The following is a 21299-nucleotide window of genomic DNA, read 5'->3' as shown; positions in this document are numbered from 1 at the left end:
ATTGGGAAGGGAGCACGACAAGACTGTATATTGTCACCCTGTTTATTTAACTTATATGCAGAGTACATCATGCAAAATACCAGGCTGGGTGAATTACACGTTTGAATCAAGATCATTGGGAGAAATACCAACAACCTCTGCTATGCAGATGATACTTTAATGGCAGAAAGTGAAGAGGAACTAAGAGCCTCTTGACAAAAGTGAAAGAGGAGAGTGAAAAAGCTGGCTTAAATCTCAACATTAAAAAAAAAAGATCTCGGCATTAGGTCCCATTCAGCTCAGTTCAGTCACTCAGTTGTGTCTGACTCTTTGCCACCCCATGAATCGCAGCACGCCAGCCCTCCCTGTCCAACACCATCTCCCGGAGTTCACTCATACTCACGTCCATCGAGTCGGTGAAGCCATCCAGCCATCTCATCCTCTGTCGTCCCCTTTTCCTCCTGCCTCCAATCCCTCCCAGCATCAGGGTCTTTTCCAATGAGTCAGCTCTTCGCATGAGGTGGACAAAGTACTGGAGTTTCAGCTCTAGCATCATTCCTTCCAAAGAACACCCAGGGCTGATCTCCTTTAGAATGGACTGGTTGGATCGCCTTGCAGTCCAAGGGACTCTCAAGAGTCTTCTCCAACACCACAGTTCAAAGGCATTGATTCTTCAGTGCTCAACTTTGTCCCCATTACTTCATGGCAAATAGATGGTGAAAAAGTGGAAACAGTGGCAGATTTTACTTTCATGGGCTCTACAACCACTGCAGATGGTGACTGCCACCATGAAATTAAAAGACATTTGCTCTTTGGAAAAAAAGCTAGGACAAGCCTAGACAGTATATTAAAACAAAACAAAACAAAACAGAGATATCACTTTGCTGACAAAGGTTTGTATAGTCAAAACTACGGTTTTTCCAGTAGTCATGTACAGATATGAGAGTTGGACTATAAAGAAAGCTGAGTGCTGAAGAATTGATGCTTTTGAGCTGTGGTGTTGGGTAAGACTCTTGAGAGTCCCTTGGACAACAAGGAGCTCAAACACATCAATCCTAAAGAAAATCAACCCTAAATATTCATTGGAAGGACTGATACTGAAACTGAAGCTCCAATACTTTGGTCACCTGATGCAAAATGCTGACTCACTGGAAAAGACTGTGATGCTGGGAAAGATTGAGGGAAAGAGGAGAAGGGGATGACAGAGGATAAGAAGGTTGGATGGCATCACTGACTCAATGAATATGAGTTTGAGCAAACTCTGGGAGGACAAGAAAGTGCAGATCTGCTGCAGCCCATGGGGTCACAGTCAGACACAACTTAGCATCTGAACAGAACAGGCCTTGTGCTATCAGTTTGTGAGGAGACACACTAGAACCGGGGTACAATGAGTGGAAGAATCTGCTTGTTATTGCAGGAGATGTGAGAGATGTGGGTTTGATTCCTGGGTCAGGAAGATCCTCTGGAGGAGGAAATGGCAACCCATTCCAGTATTCTTGCTTGGGAAATCCCATGGACAGAGGAGTCTGGTGGTCCATAGGGTTGCAAAGAATCAGACACGACTGAGTACGTACGCATGCGCAAGATACTGACATAGTGGCCCCAGAGCTCTGTTAGTGTCCTTAACAAAAGCCCTACGGATCCCGAAGGAAAGAATATCTTGCTTGGTGAGATGCAGATGACTTCACAGAGATATCTGAGCTGTCTTGAAAAGCTGAATGGAATGTTCTCCTTAAAAGGAAGGGTATAAGGCATTACTGAGTCCCAGAAGCCTTCTCTGTCCTCCATAACTAAATCAATGTCTTTTTCTATGGCTCTCATAAACAATATTCTGCCCCAGAGTAGTAGCATGTACAACTTCTGACATTTCTATTTAGTGCACCACTTTTTAGTTTGTGTCTATCTGGTTAATCTAGTTCATGTTAGACTACATGGCTATGAAAATAGGGGCCATGTCTTTTTTTCCCCACTGTTCAGAACCCTGGCCAGAGAGGCTCCTGTTCAGTAGTGTTTGTTGAATGAATGAATGAACAACATGATCAAAGACAAAAAGCATAGAAGATGGGAACATTTTAGGAGCATACAGAGTGGTTTATTCAACATGGCTGGAGTAGGATGGAGAGGGAACAGGAGACTGGAAAAAACTTCAGCAAAAGTTTATGAGCTCTTACTTAGCTACCAGTTTGGAACTAAAGTAACCGAGTGAAAGTGAAAGTTAGCCCACCAGCATTTCTAAATAAGTGTATGAATCTCCCCCAACCCTAGCCCCCGTTAATCTAGCATTCTGTATGTCCTGTGTTGAAAAGTCTTTGTTCACTCTAAAGTCAGGTGGATAGGCCTCTGAACTTTTTTTTCATTAAATTCCTTCTGGTTCAAAGACATCTCATCTGGTGGTCTGTTCATTCAAAGTGAAAAGGAGCAGTGGGGTAACAACCTACAAAGTGAAGTTCACGTACTGCCTTGTGGCATCCTTGAACCTCAGAGCTCTAGAAGGGACATGAGCGGAAGAAACTGAGGCTTGGGTTGAGGAAGTGATTTGTCAGAGGCCACTCAGCCAGGAAGGAACCATGCTGAGACTGGAACCCAGATTTGTCTGACTGGACACCATCTCATCAGTCCCTAATTTTCTGAAGCCACTTGCCTTTCATTCAGCAAACTCCTGCACTTTCAGGCTTCCTGCCCCAGAAGAGTTTCCTGTTTCACCTCCAAAGCCATCAGCAGCCCTTAGGGCCCTGCCAAACATCTGGCACTTGACAGGGATGTTCCTCTGTTTCCCTCTCTCTGCAGGGTGCTGAAGGGGTGGGTCATGAATTATGCCTTGATTCCCTCCAGCCACGCAGAGTGTAAATAAACAGGAGCAGGGAAAGCACATGTGTCGATGGATGGTGAACCTTCTGTGTCCCTCTGAGTGGCTATCCGCAGGAAAACCCAGGCAGCTTTTCTCTGTAGGAGCCTCAAACATAGCTCTGTCCTTGGCAGGGTTTCCTGGAGCCTCTGCTGCTCTCCATGCCCTCAGCTCCTACCCCTCATACACCCTATCTTAGCCCTGCTGTGATACAGAACTGCCACACGTCCCATAACATGCCACATTCTGTCATATGCCACAGTTTCCTTTCCGCTATGTACCTTGTTGGGAATTTTCTGTTTTGACTGTGGGTCTTTAAGAAAGCTCTGTTTAAGAGAAATTTCCTCTGTGAAGTATTCCTCCAAATGTAAGGGCTCCTTTGCTCTTTCTCATTCTGCCCTTTCAGCTGCTTTATACTTTATAGCATTTGTTTTATTGGATTATACCTATCTCCCCTACCTAGAAGAGAATTTGTTGCTAGTTGCTCAGTCATGTCTGACTTTTTGTGACCCTGTGAACTGTATCCCACCAGGCTGCTCTGTCCTTGGAATTTTCCAGGCAAGAATCTTGGGGTGGATTGTCATTCCCTTCTCCAGGGAATCTTCCCAACCCAGGGATTGAATCCTCTTCTCCTCACTGGCAGGAAGTAGTTCTAAGTAAATGTAGAACTAGGTATTTTGGGAGCATAGAGAGGGAGCTCACCTAGTTTATGAGTCAGGAAGGCCTTGGGAGGAATTAAAATTCAAGCTAATACTCTAAGAATAAGTACCTTATGGGGGAGGTGGGTGGGAGGAGGGAGAGCACATAAATTCCTGGAAGCATTCAGGAACTGAGGAACCAAGAGAAGACGGTATACCTGTAGTTGTAATAACCAAGGCTGGAGAAGTTGATGCGGTTGGATTGTGGGAGATTATTTTGTAAGCCAAATTAGGAAAGACCATTCTGGTTATGATAAGAAAAAGTGATTGGAGGAAAGCAAGATCAGAAGCGGGAAGACCAGGTATGGGGCTGTTGCAGATTTCCAGTGGAAAGATGATAGTAGTTGAGTTTAGTGACACAGAGATGGTAGGCTTGGTGAAGTGGATGGATTATGGAGATATGGACAGTAATCTCTTGGTATCTGTGAGGGACTGGTTCCAGAGCCCCTTGGACACCGAAATCTGCAGATTTCCAAGTCCCTTATATAAAATGGAATAGTACAATGAGTACAGCTGGTCTTCTGTATCTATGGGTTTTGCATCTGTGGATGTGGAGGGCTGATTGTACAAAGTTGAATGGTTAGGACTTGGTGATTGTCTGGAGGGAGGTGAAGAGAGCGTGACACCAAGGAGTGTTTCCAGGATTCTGTCTTGAGTAACCAGATATTGGTGGCAGGAGGTAGTAAAACAGGGAGTGTAGGAGAGGGAGGGGAGGGGTAGGTGGTAGAATCTATCTTAATCATGCTGGAAGGTAGGAAGCCAAAGAAATATTCTGGTAGATCAATGACCAGTACACAGGCTGGAAAAGACTCTGATGCTGGGAGGGATTGGGGGCAGGAGGAGAAGGGGATGACAGAGGATGAGATGGCTGGATGGTTATCACTGACTCGATGGATGTGAGTCTGAGTGAAGTCTGGGAGTTGGTGATGGACAGGGAGGCCTGGAGTGCTGCGATTCATGGGGTTGCAGAGTCCGACATGACTGAGTGACTGAACTGAACTGAACACAGGCTGGAAGGTTAAGGGTCCAGGCTAGGGTTAGGGAGCAAAATTTAAGGAGGCACTCACTCTCAGGGTTCAACAAGTGAGGGCTGAACTTGAGAATGAGTATTTCCTTAAATTTTTCACCCTGGGCTCCTTTCCTGCCTCACTCTAGTCCTGGCCCTGTCTGAGTCACAGGAGAGAGGTTGGGCTAGAATTACAAGTTTGGATGATATCAGTATATAGGTGATGGAATGGACATTTACCATTGTTTAGCTTCCCAGAATTGATTTCCACTTCCTTACAGCACTTAATTTCATTTGGGGAATTAGTTTCCTCTCTTGTGTGTCTTGGACATTGTTTGAAATAGGTGCTTGCCTCCTACAATAGAAACCCACGAGGTCTCTGAAGAAGCACAGTCTGAATATTAGAGCTGGATTCTAAAGTCTATTGTACTTGGTGTAAGTCCTAAGCTAATGGCTCTAGCTAAACAGTTAAGCAAGATTTCAAAGGAGGAAATGAATAACTGTAGGCCATTTAAGTTCGCTGGCTTATCTTTCTGTCCTTTAGCCTCCCTCCTGCCATTTTGTGATGACAAGGGAAGAAAATATCCCTCTTCTCTACAGTGTGTTGTGTGAGGATTTGAGGGCTGTATGGACTTCCCTGGTGGCTCAGATGGTAAAGAATCCGCCTGTGATGCAGGAGACCTGGGTTCGATCCCTGAGTTGTGAAGATCCCAATACTCTTGTGTAGAGCATCCCTATGGACAAAGGAGCTTGGAGGGCTACAGTCCATGGGGTCACAAAGAGCTGGACACGATAAGCGACTAAGCACACGTTGGCTGCAGAAATTTCTGTTAGTATCCGGGAGACCCTGGAGCTGTTCTGGGAGAGTAGTGGCCAGTTATAGGAGGGGATCACACAGAGTCTGAAAACAAGATAAACACAATTGGAAACAGAGCAGAGACAATGAAAGAGACTGGGTCCTCACTGATATTGTTGGAAATTGCTGAATCAAGTCTCACCTGAAACTGTTAATAAGTTGGCAGCCAGATTGCTATTACACAGACTCCTCAGCAACAGGACTTAAGTAATATACAAATTAAGGTCTCTTTCGCATAACAGCCCAGAGGCTGCCAGAGTAGGTCTGCCATTCTCAACATGTGGCTTCCATCTGTAGGTACCAAGTGATTGCTTCAGTGGACTCTTTTCTCAACCCAGGAGAAGAGCAAACAGAGATATGGAGAGTAATATCTTTTTTAAGAAAGTGACCTGAGAACATACTTACCTCCTTCATTTACATTCTAATATACAGCCACATCTAGACGCAAGGAAGGCCAGGTGAAGAGGTCTCTGGAATGTGTGGGAGAGTTGGTCACAACCTTTGGATCACAGAGGTAGGGAGTCCTATTACTAAAGGGAAGGATGGGAGAATGGATCTTGGGAGTATTTATCTGTTTTGCCAAAGCAATAAACTCTTTTTTTCCCCTCCCTCAAGCCATTTTGAGTTGGGGTTTCTGTTCTTTGCAAAAATGATTCATCTTCTATGACAGTGGTCTCCAGCCCTTTTGGCACCAGGCATTGGCTTCATGGAAGACAATTTTTCCATGCACTGGGGATGGGGGAGTGGGTGGGATGGTTTTAGATTTACCCGCTGATTACCTCCTGCTGGGTGGCCTGGTTCCAACAGGCTGTACTGGTCCATGACTTGGGGGTTGGGGGCCTCTATTCTATGAGACAGGATCTGTCTCTCAGCCTTTGTCTGTCCCATCATAATGCCTCTCTGTGACCTTGAAGGGACAGTCTGGTGCTGTGTGTTTGAATGCAATTGAGTTTAATTTGTTAAGGGAGGTAGAGGAGAGGAAATCATTTGGGATTATACTCTGAGTTCTTGGTTATTTTCACACTTTGTATCCTTTAGTCCTTTCATTTTCTTTATCTCCAGGTTGCATGTAAGGAAACTGAAGCTGAGGAAGGTTTATATATGGTACAGACACCAGACAGGTACTAGGGTTACAATACAGCCCCTGTCTGTAGGATTTAAAGCCGGTGTCCTCACTAGTTCATCCTCACTGTATCTTGTGGTATTGAGGCTCATGGTGCTGTAAGAATTAGTGGGGATGTGAGGGGTCAGGAAAGTTGGTGGTAGAGGTCAGTTATGGGGGTGAGTATAGGGAATAAGGGGCTTCCCAGGTGGCTCAGTGGTAAAGGTTCCACCTGCCAAGGCAGGAGACGCAGAAGACGTGGGTTCAATCCCTGAGTCAAGGAAGATCTCATGGAGAAGGGAATGGCAACTCACTCCAGTATTCTTGCCTGGAGAATTCCATGGACAGAGGAGCCTGGCGGGCTACAGTTCATGGGGTTGCAAAGAGTTGGACATGATCAAATGACTGATCATGTACACACGCACAGAGAATGAGGATGGCTGGAGTTGTGTGTGTGTGTGTACATGTATACATATGTGTGCTTATATCCACAGAGATAGAAGGCAGGTAGGAAGGAGACAAGTGTTCAAAAGACTGGCAGGGGACCAGTCCAAACAGCCCGCATTTTCCCAAGACCTCTCCTTGTCAACCGCACTCCTGATTCCTCTTTAACATGATGCTTGCTTGTTGCCTGGGTGTTTATTTGAATGCGGTGTCTTGTAGACTCAGAGCCTTCCTTGCTCTGATAAGCTTGGGAAGCCTGGTGGGAAAACAGTTGCATCAACTAAGGAGTCTGGAATTTAATGGAGAAAGTTGCTTACGCCCATCCTGACTGCAAGGGCTGCTGCATTAGCAGAGGAAGGGGGCTGGAAGGGCAGGGCCGCCAGCAGGGTTGGGAGAAGGGTGGGGAGGCAATTCGCTAATAAGCTGGACTTCCAGGAAGGAAAGCCCACCCTCCACTCCCCCACCACCAAGGTTGAATGAAGGCTGCCTTAGGACATCTCCTGCCTGTGAAGGCTCTCTCGGAAGAATTCTATTGTCTGCCCTTTGAGAGGAAACTTGTTCCTTAGAGAGCACAATGAGGACACGACCTCCAAGGACACAGGGAGGAAGCTGGGAGTCCTTGAGTTCTCCAAGAACCTGCTGTAGACAGTCTCTTGGCAAGCGTTCACGCGGGTAGCTGAACACTTTACCCTGGTGGAGCAGCCGGGGTCCTGGGAACAGTGGTGAACGGAGGAGTCAGCCTTCTGAGGGCTCTGCCCAGCCCAGTCCCTCCGCAGCCTACGGTCACCTTGCCCCTGTGATGGGGAAAGTGAAGCTCCATTTCTGTGACCCCCTCTGTGCCCTCCTCCCAGCCAGTTAAAACTGTTCACTGCTCCTGGATAAACGTCACCCACGTTCCTCATCCCAGGGTCACCGCAGTGTCCTTTCTTCCCCGCCTACGTTTGCTCATCTTTCAGGACCGGATCAAATGCCACCTCTTTGGGGAAGCCTTCCTGGTTTGACCCAGGCAGTCATTGATTCCTACTTTCTGTAAGTACATATTATTTTTACATGCATATCTTAGCTTATTGTCTTGCATTTTGTAGACACCCAGTAAGTATGTCTCTAAATGTGTGCGTGCGTGTGTGGTCGCTTCAGTCATGTCCGATTCTTTGCAGCTCTGTGTACTGTGGCCCTCTAGTCTCCTCTGTCCATGGGAGTCTCTAGGCAAGAATACTAGAGTGTTGCCAATTCCTTCTCCAGGAGGTCTTCCTGACCCAGGGATCGAATCCCAGTCTCTTAAGTCTCCTGTATGGGCAAGCTGGTTCTTTACCATTAGCGCCACCTAGGAAGCACAAAGAATTTCATTTATAAACTTTATCAACAGTAACAGCATTAAACTAAGTCAATAAATGTATAGTCTTGACTTAATTTATTACTGTTGATAAAGTTTATAAATGAAATACTTAAGGGATTGTATAAATAGTTGTATATGTTCATGGTTGCTACTCAAAATATTTTTTTGTTGAAACTTGTGTTTTAATTCTTCAGTTCAAGCTGTGTGGTTACTGCCCTTGTCTCTCCAAACTTGCATTCAAGTCACAGGTGACTTCTTAGATGAATGACATGCCACTTGTCTTTGTGTACTCTTCAGTAAGTCACCTCTCTCTCTGATTCCCATCTTTAACGTAGGGTTTGAGAACGAACGTTTGGTGCTGAGGCTCCCTTTAAGCTGAACAATGCTATAGTTCTAGCCATGAAATATTTAAAATGTGACCTCCCAGGAATGTTTGTATTTTAAAGGAGTCATTTAACTAGCGGCAAAAAGCATTAACAGTGGGAACTCACTGGAGGCTGAAGTAGCAGGATTCCAAAGGTAAATATTAGCAGAACTTTCTATAGAGTGACAAAGCAAAGACCCTTTATTTAGCTTCCTTTGAGTACTGCCATTCAACTTGGTATGAATATACCTCCTCCTTACAAGAACTTAATCAGGGAATAGACACAACGAAAACTTAAATGCATTTTGCTATGCGAAAGAAATCAGTTTGAAAAGGCCATGTACTGTCTGGTTCTAATCATCTGACATTCCAGAAAAGGTAAAATTATGGAGATAGGAAAAAAAAGAAAAACAGTAGTTACCAGGGAATAGGAAATTGGGGCTGGGTGAAGGGAGAGATGGAATACAGAGGATTTGGGGGGAGTGAAACTATTCTGTGTGATTCTGTAATGGTACCTGACATTACACATTTGTTAAAACCCATAGAATGTACAACTCAAAGAGTGAACCCTAGTGTAAAGTGTGGATTGTAGTTAGTTATAACGTGTCAGTATTGGCTCATTTTAACAAAGGTGCCACGCTCATGCAAGATGCCCAAAGTAGGGGAAATTGTGTGTGAAAGGGAGGGGCCTATGGGAGATCTCTGCACTTTCTGCTCTCTCTATACATCTAAAAACTGCTTAAAAATAAAGTCTATTAATTAAAAAAACCTTAATCACACATCTCCTTAATCATAGCTAACATTTATAGAGCACTTATTAGGCACTGCTCTAAGTAATTGTATATATTGACTCTTTTCAGAGATTTCCACATCAAACTTAAGTTGTTGTTCAGTCTCTCAGTGATGTCCTACTCTTTGTGACTCCATGGACTGCAGTACGCCAGGCCACCCTGTCCTTCACCATCTCCCGGAGCTTGCTCAGACTCATGTCCATTGGTGATGCCATCCAACCATCTCATCATCTGTCGCCCTCTTCTTCCACCTTCAATCTTTCCCAGCATAAGAGTCTTTTCTAGTAAGTCAGCTGTTCACATCAGATGGCCAAAGTATTGCAGTTTCAACTCCAGCATCAGTTCTTCCAATGAATATTCAGGATTGATTTCCTTTAGGATTGACTGGTTTAATGTCCTTGCAGTCCAAGGGACTCTCAAGAGTGTTCTCCAACACCACAGTTTAAAGCATCAATTCTTCAGTGCTCAGACTTCTTTATGAGGTAAGTGCTATTATCAGTTTCATCTTACAGATGAGGAAACTGAGGCACACTGAGGTTAGAGGAACTTGCCCAGGGTTGCACAGCTAGTGATCAGTAGGGGCCCTCTTTGATCCCAGGCAGGCTGGCTACAGAGTTCACACCATGCTGTACCACCTGCTTCTAGCCTCTCCCCTACCATGTGCCAGAGATGTGTGATTTCTCTGTTCAGGTAAGCCTCCAGCCTCCCTCTGGAAGCCTTTCAGACCTGCCACAGGCTGGGTAGGTGACTGTTCCATGCTCTCATACACTCTGGCCTTGACTCTGCAGACACATCATAATTAGAGCACATTTGTTGAATGTAGCCTGAGGATTGCCAAGGAGTGTTTGGCATGTATTTTGTTGAATCCCAGAGAAACCATGGACTTTCACTAAACCGCCTACTCATATCTGTTCACTAAAAGGCAGCCAGCTGAGTGAGCTGCTCCCGTGCTCACTGCTGCTTCCTTCTCCAATGTCCTGGATATTCTTCTCTAATGCCTTTGATTGTGTGCCTCCATCCTCGCTTGGTCTCAGTGTCAAGGACACTGGTGACATTTCCTGTGCCTACTTTTTTCTCACTGTGAAAAGTAAACACAATGTTGGCCACACTCCTGTCCTTCAACTCTGCCCTTGTTCTTCATGTTTCCTTAAAGTTTTATCTGTAGCATCGCTCATTTCTTGGACAGAGTCTAATTCAACCCAGAAGGTGAGCAGGTGAGAACTCATTTAGGGAGACAAATGGTTCACTTCTGTGCCCTCCTCTCCTAAAGGTTATTTCTTTGCCAGCAAAGACAAAGAAAAAGAGCTGGGAAACTGAGCTTGCTCAGTCCTAAACACTGCATCACAGGTACTACTTAGTGGACAAATTATGCCTCCCCAGTTCACACTGATTCTTCTAATCACGATAATAAGACCCTGGAGATGTGAGTGGAGGTGGTCTGGATTCCCCTCCCTTACAAGTGGCCCCTGGGAAGCTGGGCCTCGCCTGGCACTCTGGGGGCTGGGCTCTCACTAAGGACTGTAGGTTGAAAAGCTGAAGCAGGTCTAGAGACTACATGCAGATTGGGAAGCCGGAGTGAGTGGAACAAGTAGCCCTGCCCTCTATCCGCTGGCTCTGCTTCAGCCACACCTCCCCCCTTCCCCTCCCTACTCCCTAAAGCCCAGGGACAGCGCCCTCCTTTTAGCTCCCTTATTTCTTGCTCCCCTTCTGTCAACTAACTCTTAGCCTACTGTCCAGGCCTGGCTGAAATTTCAGTTTCTCCAAACGTCTTCAAATTCCCTTTACTTCCTCCCCTAATAGAGGGCCTGCTGTACGTTCACAGGGGGTCCTGAACTTCCCCAAGCTTTACACCCATGCCACTTACTTGCAATAAATAAAGTCATGGATTGACTTTCCAGTTAGTTAGTAAACCATGTAAGGGGAAGCTGTGTCATGTTGGCCGTTTCATTGCTTCCTACAGTGCCTGCAAGAAGACGAGCACACGTGAATTATTCATCAAATAAAGGGATGAAACTCTAAAGTACCAGGGAAAAGGGGTGGGCCTTAGAGCCGAGGTCATAGGCCAGAAACCACCCTGAGGAGGGCAGCAGAAACAGCCTGTGTGTTCGTTATACTCTGTGCCCCATTAATGTGTATTTAATAAATGAAAGAACATTGATTTCACTGTGCTTGGAACCCCCCCATCGGCAAGTAAATTAAGTCTTGAATGGAGCAAAGCACCTTTTTCCCCAAGAATCAGAATGGCCCGTGCTAATATATTCTGGGGGAGTTTCGGACCACAGATTAAAAAATAGGTTCCCCCCTTCCAAACCACTTCCTTGAGGATGCACTGAATCACAGTGAATGGCCAATTGAGCTGCCAGTAGGCCCATTAGAAAATGGGTTGTCAGGGACTTGTATTACGTCGGATTAACATTAGGCATCTCTGTCTCAACCCAGTGAAAGGCTTCAAGTGTCCTTGGAATTTCAGTGACCTTTCCCCATCAATGACGATATTGTTCTCCCGCCTGATGGCTTAATTCATAGGAAATGCAACCCACTCCTCATCATCGCTGCCCACCACATCTGGGATGGGGCCGAGGGCCTCAGAGCGCTGAGCATGTTATATTCGCTTGCACCAAACCTCCCGGGGTGCAGGGGCTCCTGAGAGTTGTTTTCTGAGACTTTTTACAGTTTTTCTCAATGGTCTTAGCTGAGAATTAGGAGGCAATGGCAAAGGTTCTAGGAGTCTAGCAGGTCTTAAACCTGTCATCAGCAGAGCTCCTCTGATGCAGTAGGGTAAAGCTGCTGATTTGAAGCCACCTAGAACTCAGGTAATGGTGTGGGATCTGAAGCCCAGAGAGACCACATTCATTTAGGGAAAGCACAGGGGAATAATGGCTGTTGACATGTTTGTTTTTAAATCCTCTCTGTGGCCTGAAGACTTTTCTGCCTCTGTTTTCCTGATGAGAGGGCAATGGCTCACAGGACACAGCAACTGGATGGACTGCTAGAATTCAGACATCAAGTGGGTGGTGGGGATATCTACTGAACACCTTCTTGGGTTACATAGGATACTAGGGATTTTGGATTCTTTTCCTCCTGTTTCTCATCATAGCATTACAATGTCGAAACTGAAGCCAAGGTAGAGCTGGCTAATTCCTTTCTACTGCAATTCAGCATTGTTAGGCAAGCTTCTCCAGCAGCTTGGCAGCCAAAGAAGAGAATATAGGTGGCTGGGTGGAGCAGAATGAAGGGTCTGTAGGAAGGGGAGGGGAGAGTTTGGGCAGGGGAGGAGATGAGGCTGTTGGAAAAGCAGGGACGGATCTCATTCAAGGTGACTCCTTCGTGTCGAGACTATGACTGGTCCTCAGAACATGTCTTCTGAACGGGCGTTGGAATGCTAGCAGGGAGTTGATGGGCAGGTGAGCCAAGTTCCTGGAGGGTCTAGGGATGCATGCCTCAGTGCAGTAGTGCAGTGAGCTGCTAGGAGTTGGGGTTACCAGGCGAGGGTAGTGGCCTTTAAGAGCTTCAGAGGAGGAGACATCGGGAGTTATGAAGTGATGGCCACCATAGGACCATTACTGGGCAGCTGCAGAAGCATGTGGCAATGGCCACTGGCATTGAGGAACAGGAGGCCGATGAGAAACAGCCGGGGGTAACTCTTTCCGTGCATCCCTGGGTCTTCCACACTATTCTGTGTGGAGATGGATGAAAATCTCTGATAACTTTGAAGAGTCAAGTGTTAGGCTTCTCCAAAGCTTTATTTCCTAGAGGTAGAAAAGACCATAAGCAAAGATTGTGTATGCTCAGGTTGCCCAGTCATGTCCGACTCTGCGAACCCATGGACCGTAGCCCGCCAGACTGCTCTGTCCATGGACTTTTCCAGGCAAGAATACTGAAGTGGGTTGCCATTTCCTACTCCAAGGGATCTTTCTGACCCAAGGATCAAACCTGAGCCTCTTGCACTGGCAGGCAGATTCTTTACAACTGCACCACCTGGGAAGCCCAGACAAAGACCATTGAGTGCTAAGACACTTCAGTCATGAAGACACTTCAGTCATGTCCGACTCTGTGTGACCCTATGGACTGTAGGTGGCCAGGCTCCTCTGCCCATGGAATTCTCCAGACAAGAATACTGGAGTGGGTTGCCGTGTCCTCCTACTGGGGAATCTTCCTGACCCCGGGATTGATCCTGGGTCTCCTGCATTGGCAGGCAAATTCTTTACCATTCACAATAAGCTGTGGAAAATTCTGAAAGAGATGGGAATACCAGACCACCTGACCTGCCTCTTGAGAAATCTGTATGCAGGCCAGGAAGCAACAGTTAGAACTGGACATGGAACAACAGACTGGTTCCAAATAGGAAAAGGAGTACATCAAGGCTGTATATTGTCACCCTGCTTATTTAACTTCTATGCAGAGTACATCATGAGAAACGCTGGACTGGAAGAAACACAAGCTGGAATCAAGATTGCATGGAGAAATATCAGTAACATCAGATATGCAGATGACACCACCCTTATGGCAGAAAGTGAAGAGGAACTAAAAAGCCTCTTGATGAAAGTGAAAGAGGAGAGTGAAAAAGTTGGCTTAAAGCTCAACATTCAGAAAACAAAGATCATGACATCCGGTCCCATCACTTCATGAGAAATAGATGGGGAAACAGTGGAAACGGAGTCAGACTTTATTTTTTGGGGCTCCAAAATCACTGCAGATGGTGATCGCAGCCATGAAATTCAAAGACCCTTACTCCTCAGAAGAAAAGTTATGAGCAACCTAGATAGCATATTCAAAAGCAGAGACATTACTTTGCCGACTAAGGTCCGTCTAGTCAAGGCTATGGTTTTTCTGGTGGTCTTGTATGGATGTGAGAGTTGGACTGTGAAGAAGGCTGAGCGTCGAAGAATTGATGCTTTTGAACTGTGGTGTTGGAGAAGATCCAACCAGTCCATTCTGAAGGAGATCAACCCTGGGATTTCTTTGGAAGGAATGATGCTAAAGCTGAAACTCCAGTACTTTGGCCACCTCGTGTGAAGAGTTGACTCATTGGAGAAGACTTTGATGCTGGGAGGGATTGGGGGCAGGAGGAGAAAGGGATGACAGAGGATGAGATGGCTAGATGGCATCACGGACTCGATGGACATGAGTCTGAGTGAACTCCGGGAGTTGGTGATGGACAGGCAGGCCTGGCATGCTGCGATTCATGGGGTCGCAAAGAGTCGCACATGACTGAGCGACTGAACTGAACTGAACTGAGTGCCACTTGGGAAGCCCAATAAAGACTACAAACATCTCTGTATCAAGGTCCACTTAGTTCTTGGGACATGAATGTCACCCGCAGTGTATAACCAGGAAGCTCAGATGTGGGCTAGAGTGCCTCCTACTGTGTCTTTCTCTGAATTTGGTTGGTGGAAGACAAAGTCAGTGCTAATCTATGGATACATTTCTTTTTTATGCAGGCACTGCCTTTACTCAGCCTTGGCGTCCTGCAGCAGAGGTCTGGGCTGTAATAGAGTGGGTCTTATTTTTTTCTGAAGTTCATGAACTTCGAAGGAAGGAACTTGGAAAAAAAAGGTCTTATTACCTCAGGAATGAAGGTTCATGCTTCTTTTAATGCCAGACATTGGTGTGGCCTTACTTGTTAGAGACACAAATAATCTGGGTGAAAAATTGCAACAAAGTGGCAAGGAGAAAACAGGATGGCTTCTTGGAGTAAAACAGGTTGGGTCGGGGAGAAAAGGTCAGTGAAATGTCAACCTAAAGTGGAGAGATGCTGAGGAAAGGCAAGCAGATTTAAATTATGGTCAGACATTTGTATAGACTGACTTTGTGACAAGACTCTGCCATAGACCCTTCCAGAATCTGGGATAATGGGAAGAACATGATCTCTGGATTCAGATGAATTTGGCTTTAAATTTCAATTTGGCTACTTACTATAAGCTGCATGACCCATACCTTCCCCAAATCTCTTGAGCTTCAGTTTCCAAATCTGTACAATGTAGAAAATAAAAAATAAAAAAATTTACCTGGCAAGATTGTTGAGGGGATTGGATGAGACTCTGCAGGATAAGTGTCAGGCACTGTGTTCATAAAGAGAAATGTGGTACAAAGCTTCTGGATTCACACTACTATTATTGTTAATTTTTGCTGCAAAAAGATTTATTGTTTGTATTTAGTCCAAGTCTTTGGATAGGGCTTCAGGATAGTTAAAAAGCAGCCCACTGGCTGCAGAGTGTCAGGTGGCTGCATTGACACCAGAGGGGGCTTCTCAAAGGCTGCTGGGCTCCAGAGCCTCCTGGTGCTGCTTGAGGGCGAGCCTTTGCAAGAGATAATTACCCAGCCCTACCTGGGGGTCAGCCAATTCACAGAAGAAGTGGCCCATGCCCTCCAAAGTCATATCATTGTGGTGGAAATAGAAGCCCAGAGAGAGGTAGTGTAGGAGGCTTGCAGCTGCAGGTTGACCGGGAGGTCAATGGCAGCTTCCTCCTGAAGGGAATAATTCTGATGAATGTGGGATCATGTGGTTGATCAGCAATAAGAAATTAATCTCAAAAAATGGTGTGAGCTTGTCCCAGAGTCTGAGGCTGGCTGAGTGGTTGGTTCCGAAGGTTTGATAGGAAAAATGTTTGCAAGTGGTTAGAGCCTGGAGGAGGGAACTTCCCTGGGTCTTTTCTGTCCAAACACCATTGAAGCAAGAGACAGAGCCACAAGATCATCAAGCATAGTGCTCACAGTCACATTTTTTAATGAAATATATCTTTAAATTATACAGGGCAGTGGTTCCCACGAGTTAATCATTAACTGACCGGGAGGCTGACTGCTGCACTGAAGTTTACCTCTGCAGAGAGTCCTTGGAGGAGTGCTGGACGTCAGGGCCCATGCTAGCTCGGTGTTTTCCAAACTTCTCTGTTGATGGGAATCTCCTGTGCATGCTTGTTAAACTTTACAAGTTCTTGGCTTCATCTCAGACCCACTGAGTAAGAAGCTCTAGGGGGCCCAGGAAGCTGTTTCACCTGTTGTTTGTTTTTTATGACTGGACTAGGTCTTCATTGCTGTTACTTGGGTTTTCTCTAGTTGTGGCCAGTGGGGGTGACTCTCTGATTTCAGTGCATAGTTCAGTTCCGTCCAGTTGCTCAGTCATGTCTGACTCTTTGCGACTCCATGGACTACAGCACGCCAGGCCTCCCTGTCCATCACCAACTCCTGGAGTTTACTCAAACTCATGTCCATTGAGTCGGTGATGCCATCCAACCATCTCATCCTCTGACATCCCCTTTTCCTCCGGCCCTCAATCTTTCCCAGCATCAGGGTCTTTTCAAATGAGTCAGTTCTTCACATCAGGTGGCCAAAGTATAGGAGTTTCAGCTTCAGCATCAGTCCTTCCAGTGAATATTCAGGACTGATTTCCTTTAGGATGGACTGATTGGATCTCCTTGCAGTCCAAGGGACTCTCTAGAGTATTCTCTAACACCACAGTTCAAAAGCATCAATTCTTCAGTGCTCAGCTTTCTTCATAGTCCAGCTCTCACATCCATACATGACTACTGGAAAAAACATAGCTTTGACTAGATGGACCTTTGTTGGCAAAGTAATGTCTCTGTTTTAAATATGCTGTCTAGTTTGGTCATAATCACTGCAGGTGGTGACAGCAGCCATGAAATTAAAACACGCTTACTCCTTGGAAGAAAAGTTATGACCCACCTAGATAGTATATTCAAAAGCAGAGACATGACTTTGCCGACTAAGGTCCGTCTAGTCAAGGCTATGGTGTTTCCTGTGGTCATGTATGGATGTGAGAGTTGGACTGTGAAGAAGGCCGAGCACTGAAGAATTGATGCTTTTGAATTGTAGTGTTGGAGAAGACTCTTGAGAGTCCCTTGGACTGCAAGGAGATCCAACCAGTCCCTTCTGAAGGAGATCAACCCTGGGATTTCTTTGGAAGGAATGATGCTAAAGCTGAAGCTCCAGTACTTTGGCCACCTCATGTGAAGAGTTGGCTCATTGGAAAAGACCCTGATGCTGGGAGGGATTGGGGGCAGGAGGAGAAGGGGAAGACCGAGGATGGGATGGCTGGGTGGCATCATGGACTCGATGGACATGAGTCTAAGTGAACTCCGGGAGATGGTGATGGACAGGGAGGCCTGGTGTGCTGTGAATCATGGGGTCGCAGAGAGTCGGACATGACTGAGCGACTGAACTGCACTGAGCTGAGGTTAGTCATAACCTTTCTTCTAAGGAGCAAGTGTCTTTTCACTTCATGGCTGCAGTCACCATCTGCAGTGATTTTGGAGCCCCCCAAAATAAACTCTGTCTGTCACTGTTTCCATTGTTTCCCCATCTATTTGTCATGAAGTGATGGGACCAGATGCCATGATGTTAGTTTTCTGAATGTTGAGTTTAAGCCAGCTTTTTCACTCTCCTCTTTCACTTTCATCAAGAGGCTCTTTAGTTCTTCGCTTTTTGCCATAAGGGTGGTGACATCTGCCTATCTGAGGTTATTGATATTTCTCACGGCAATCTTGATTCCAACTTGTGCTCCATCTAGCCCAGCGTTGCTCATGATATACTCTGCATATAAGTTAAATAAGCAGGGTAACAATATACAACCTTGACACACTCCTTTCCTGATTTGGAACCAGTCTATTGTTCCATGTCCAGTTCTAACTGTTGCTTCCTGACCTGCATACAGATTTCTCAAGAGGCAGGTCAGGTGGTCTGGTATTCCCATCTCTTGATGAATTTTCCACAGTTTGTTGTGATCCACACAGTCAAAGGCTTTGGCATAGTCAACAAAGCAGATATAGATGTTTTTCTGGAACTCTCTTGCTTTTTCCATGATCCAACGGTTGTTGGGAATTTGATCTCTGGTTTCTCTGCCTTTTCTAAATCCAGTTTGAACATCTAGAAGTTCACAGTTCATGTGTTGCTGAAGCCTGGCTTGAAGAATTTTGAGCATTACTTTACTAGCCTGTGTACAATTCAGTCACTCAGTTGTGTCTGACTCTGTGACCCCATGAACCACAGCACGCCAGGCCTCTCTGTCCATCACCAACTCCCAGAGTCCACCCAACCCCAGGTCCATTGAGTCGGAGATGCCATCCAACTATCTCATCCTCTGTCATCCCCTACTCCTCCTACCCTCAATCTTTCCCAGCATCAGGGTCTTTTCAAATGAGTCAGCTCTTCGCTTCAGGTGGCCAAAGTATTGGAGTTTCAGCTTTAGCATCATTCCTTCCAAAGAACTCCCAGGACTGATCTCCTTTAGGATGGACTGGTTGGATATCCTTGCAGTCCAAGGGACTCTCAAGAGTCTTCTCCAACACCACAGTTCAAAAGCATTATTCTTTGGTGCTCAGCTTTCTTTATAGTCCAACTCTCACATCCATACATGACCACCAGAAAAACCATAGCCTTGACTAGATGGACCTTTGTTGACAAAGTAATGTCTCTGCTTTTCAATATGCTGTCTAGGTTGGATGTAACTTTCCTTCCAAGGAGTAAGCGTCTTTTAATTTCATGGCTGCAGTCATCATCTGCAGTGATTTTGGAACCCAGGAAAATAAAGTCTGACACTGTTTCCACTGTTTCCCCAACTATCTGCCATGAAGTGATGGGACCAGATGCCATGGTCTTAGTTTTCTGAATGTTGAGCTTTAAGCCAACTTTTTCACTCTCCTCTTTCACTTTCATCAAGAGGCTTTTTAGTTCCTCTTCACTTTCTACCATAATGGTGGTGTCATCTGCATATCTGAGGTTATTGATATTTCTCCTGGCTTTCTTTATTCCAGCTTGTGCTTCCTCCAACCCAGCATTTCTCATGATGTACTCTGCATATAAGTTAAATAAGCAGGGTGATATTATACAGCCTTGATGTACTCCTTTTCCTATTTGGAACTAGTCTGTTGTTCCATGTCCAGTTCTAACTGTTGCTTCCTGACCTGCATATAGGTTTCTCAAGAGGCAGGTCAGGTGGATGAATGCAATTGTGTGGTAGCTGAGCATTCTTTGGCATTGTCTTTTTTCGGGATTGGAATGAAAACTGACCTTTTCCAGTCCTGTGGCCACTGCTGAGTTTTCCAAATTTGCTGGCATACTGAGTGCAACACTTTCAGAACATCATCTTTTAGGATTTGAAATATTTCAACTGGAATTCCATTATTTCCACTAGCTTTGTTCATAGTGATGCTTCCTTAGGCCCACTTGACTTCCCATTCCAGGATGTCTGGCTGTAGTTGAGTGATCACACCATCATGATTATCTGGATTGTGAAGATCTTTTTTGTATAGTACTTCTGTCTATTCTTACCACCTCTTCTTAATATCTTCTGCTTCTGTTAGGTCCATACCATTTCTTTCCTTTATTGAGCCCATCTTTGCATGAAATGTTCCCTTGGTATCTCTAATTTCCTTGAAGAAATCTCTAGTCTTTCCCATTCTATTATTTTCCTCTATTTCTTTGCATTGATCACTGAGGAAGGCTTTCTTATCTCTTCTTTCTATTCTTTGGAACTCTGCATTCAGATGCTCTTATCTTTCCTTTTCTCCTTTGCCTTTCACTTCTCTTCTTTTCACAGCTATTTGTAAGGCCTCGTCAGACAACCACTTTTCCTTTTTCCATTTCTTGTTTTTGGGGATTGTCTTGATCACTGCCTCCTGTATAATGCCATGAACCTCTGTCCATAGTTCTTCAGGCACTCTATCTATCAGATCTAATCCCTTGAATATATTTGTCACTTCCACTGTATAATCATAAGGGATATGAGTTAGGTCATACCTGAATGGTATAGTGGTTTTCCTTACTTTCTTCAATTTCAGTATGAATTTTGCAATAAGGAGTTCATGATCTGAGCCAGAATGAGCTCCTAGTCTTGTTTTTGCTGACTGTATAGAGCTTCTCCATCTTTGGCTGCAAAGAATATAATCAATCTGATTTCAGTGTTGACCATCTGGTGATGTCCATGTGTAGAGTCTTCTCTTGTGTTGTTGGAAGAGGGTGTTTGCTATGACCAGTGCATTCTCTTGGCAAAACTGTTAGCCTTTGCCCTGCTTCATTCAGTACTGCAAGGCCAAATTTGCCTGTTACTCTACTCTAGGTGTTTCTTGACTTCCTACTTTTGCATTCCAGTTCCCTATAATGAAAAGGACATCTTTTTTGGGTGTTAGTTCCAGAAGATCTTGTAGGTCTTAATGGAACCGTTCAACTTCAGCTTCTTCAGCATTACTGTTTGCGGCATGGTGGTGGTTTAGTTGCTCAGTTGTGTCCGACTCTTTGCAACCCCATGGACTATAGCCCGCCAGGCTCCTCTTGTATGGGAGCCTCCAGGCAAAAATACTGGTGTGAGTTGCCGTTTCCTTCTCCAGGGGATATTTCTGACCCAAGAATTGAACCCAGGTCTCCTGCACTGCATGTGAATAATCTTTACCAACGGAGCTATGTGGGAAGCAAGAATACTGGAGTGGGTTGCCATGTCCTCCTCCAGGGGATCTTTCCAACCCAGGGGTTAAACCCTTGTCTCCTATGTCTCCTGCATTTGTAGGCAGATTCTTCACTACTGAACCACCAGGGAAACGTAGTCAGGGAATAGACTTAGATTACTATTGAATGGTTTGCCTTGGAAACGAACAGAGATTATTCTGTTCGTTTTTGAGATTGTATCCAAGTACTGCATTTCAGACTCTTTTGTTGACCATGATGGCTACTCCATTTCTTCCAAGGAATCCTTGCCTGCAGTAGTAGATATAATGGTCATCTGAATTAAATTCACCCATTCCAGTCCGTTTTAGTTCACTGATTCCTACAATGTCGACATTCACTCTTGCCATTGCCTGTTTGACCACTCCCAATTAGCCTTGATTCATGGACCTAAGATGCAGTGTGTAAGCCTCTCATTATGGTG

At 45.3% G+C, this 21299-nt stretch overlaps 1 long non-coding RNA gene across 2 annotated transcripts in view; it reads left to right on the top strand.

Moving 5' to 3' along the window:
* Positions 1-7530: 7530 nt before the first annotated feature.
* The window catches only part of LOC138441533 (uncharacterized), a 71925-nt gene continuing 58156 nt past the window's right edge, over positions 7531-21299 (top strand). For both annotated transcript variants that reach the window (XR_011257395.1, XR_011257388.1), the window contains exon 1: positions 7531-7959. This is a non-coding gene — a long non-coding RNA (uncharacterized lncRNA). The remainder of the gene's footprint in view (positions 7960-21299) is intronic.

This window comes from Ovis canadensis, chromosome 1 (genome assembly GCF_042477335.2).
Source record: "Ovis canadensis isolate MfBH-ARS-UI-01 breed Bighorn chromosome 1, ARS-UI_OviCan_v2, whole genome shotgun sequence".
NCBI classification, from domain to species: Eukaryota; Metazoa; Chordata; class Mammalia; order Artiodactyla; family Bovidae; genus Ovis; species Ovis canadensis.
This window is presented reverse-complemented; position numbering and strand designations above follow the sequence as displayed.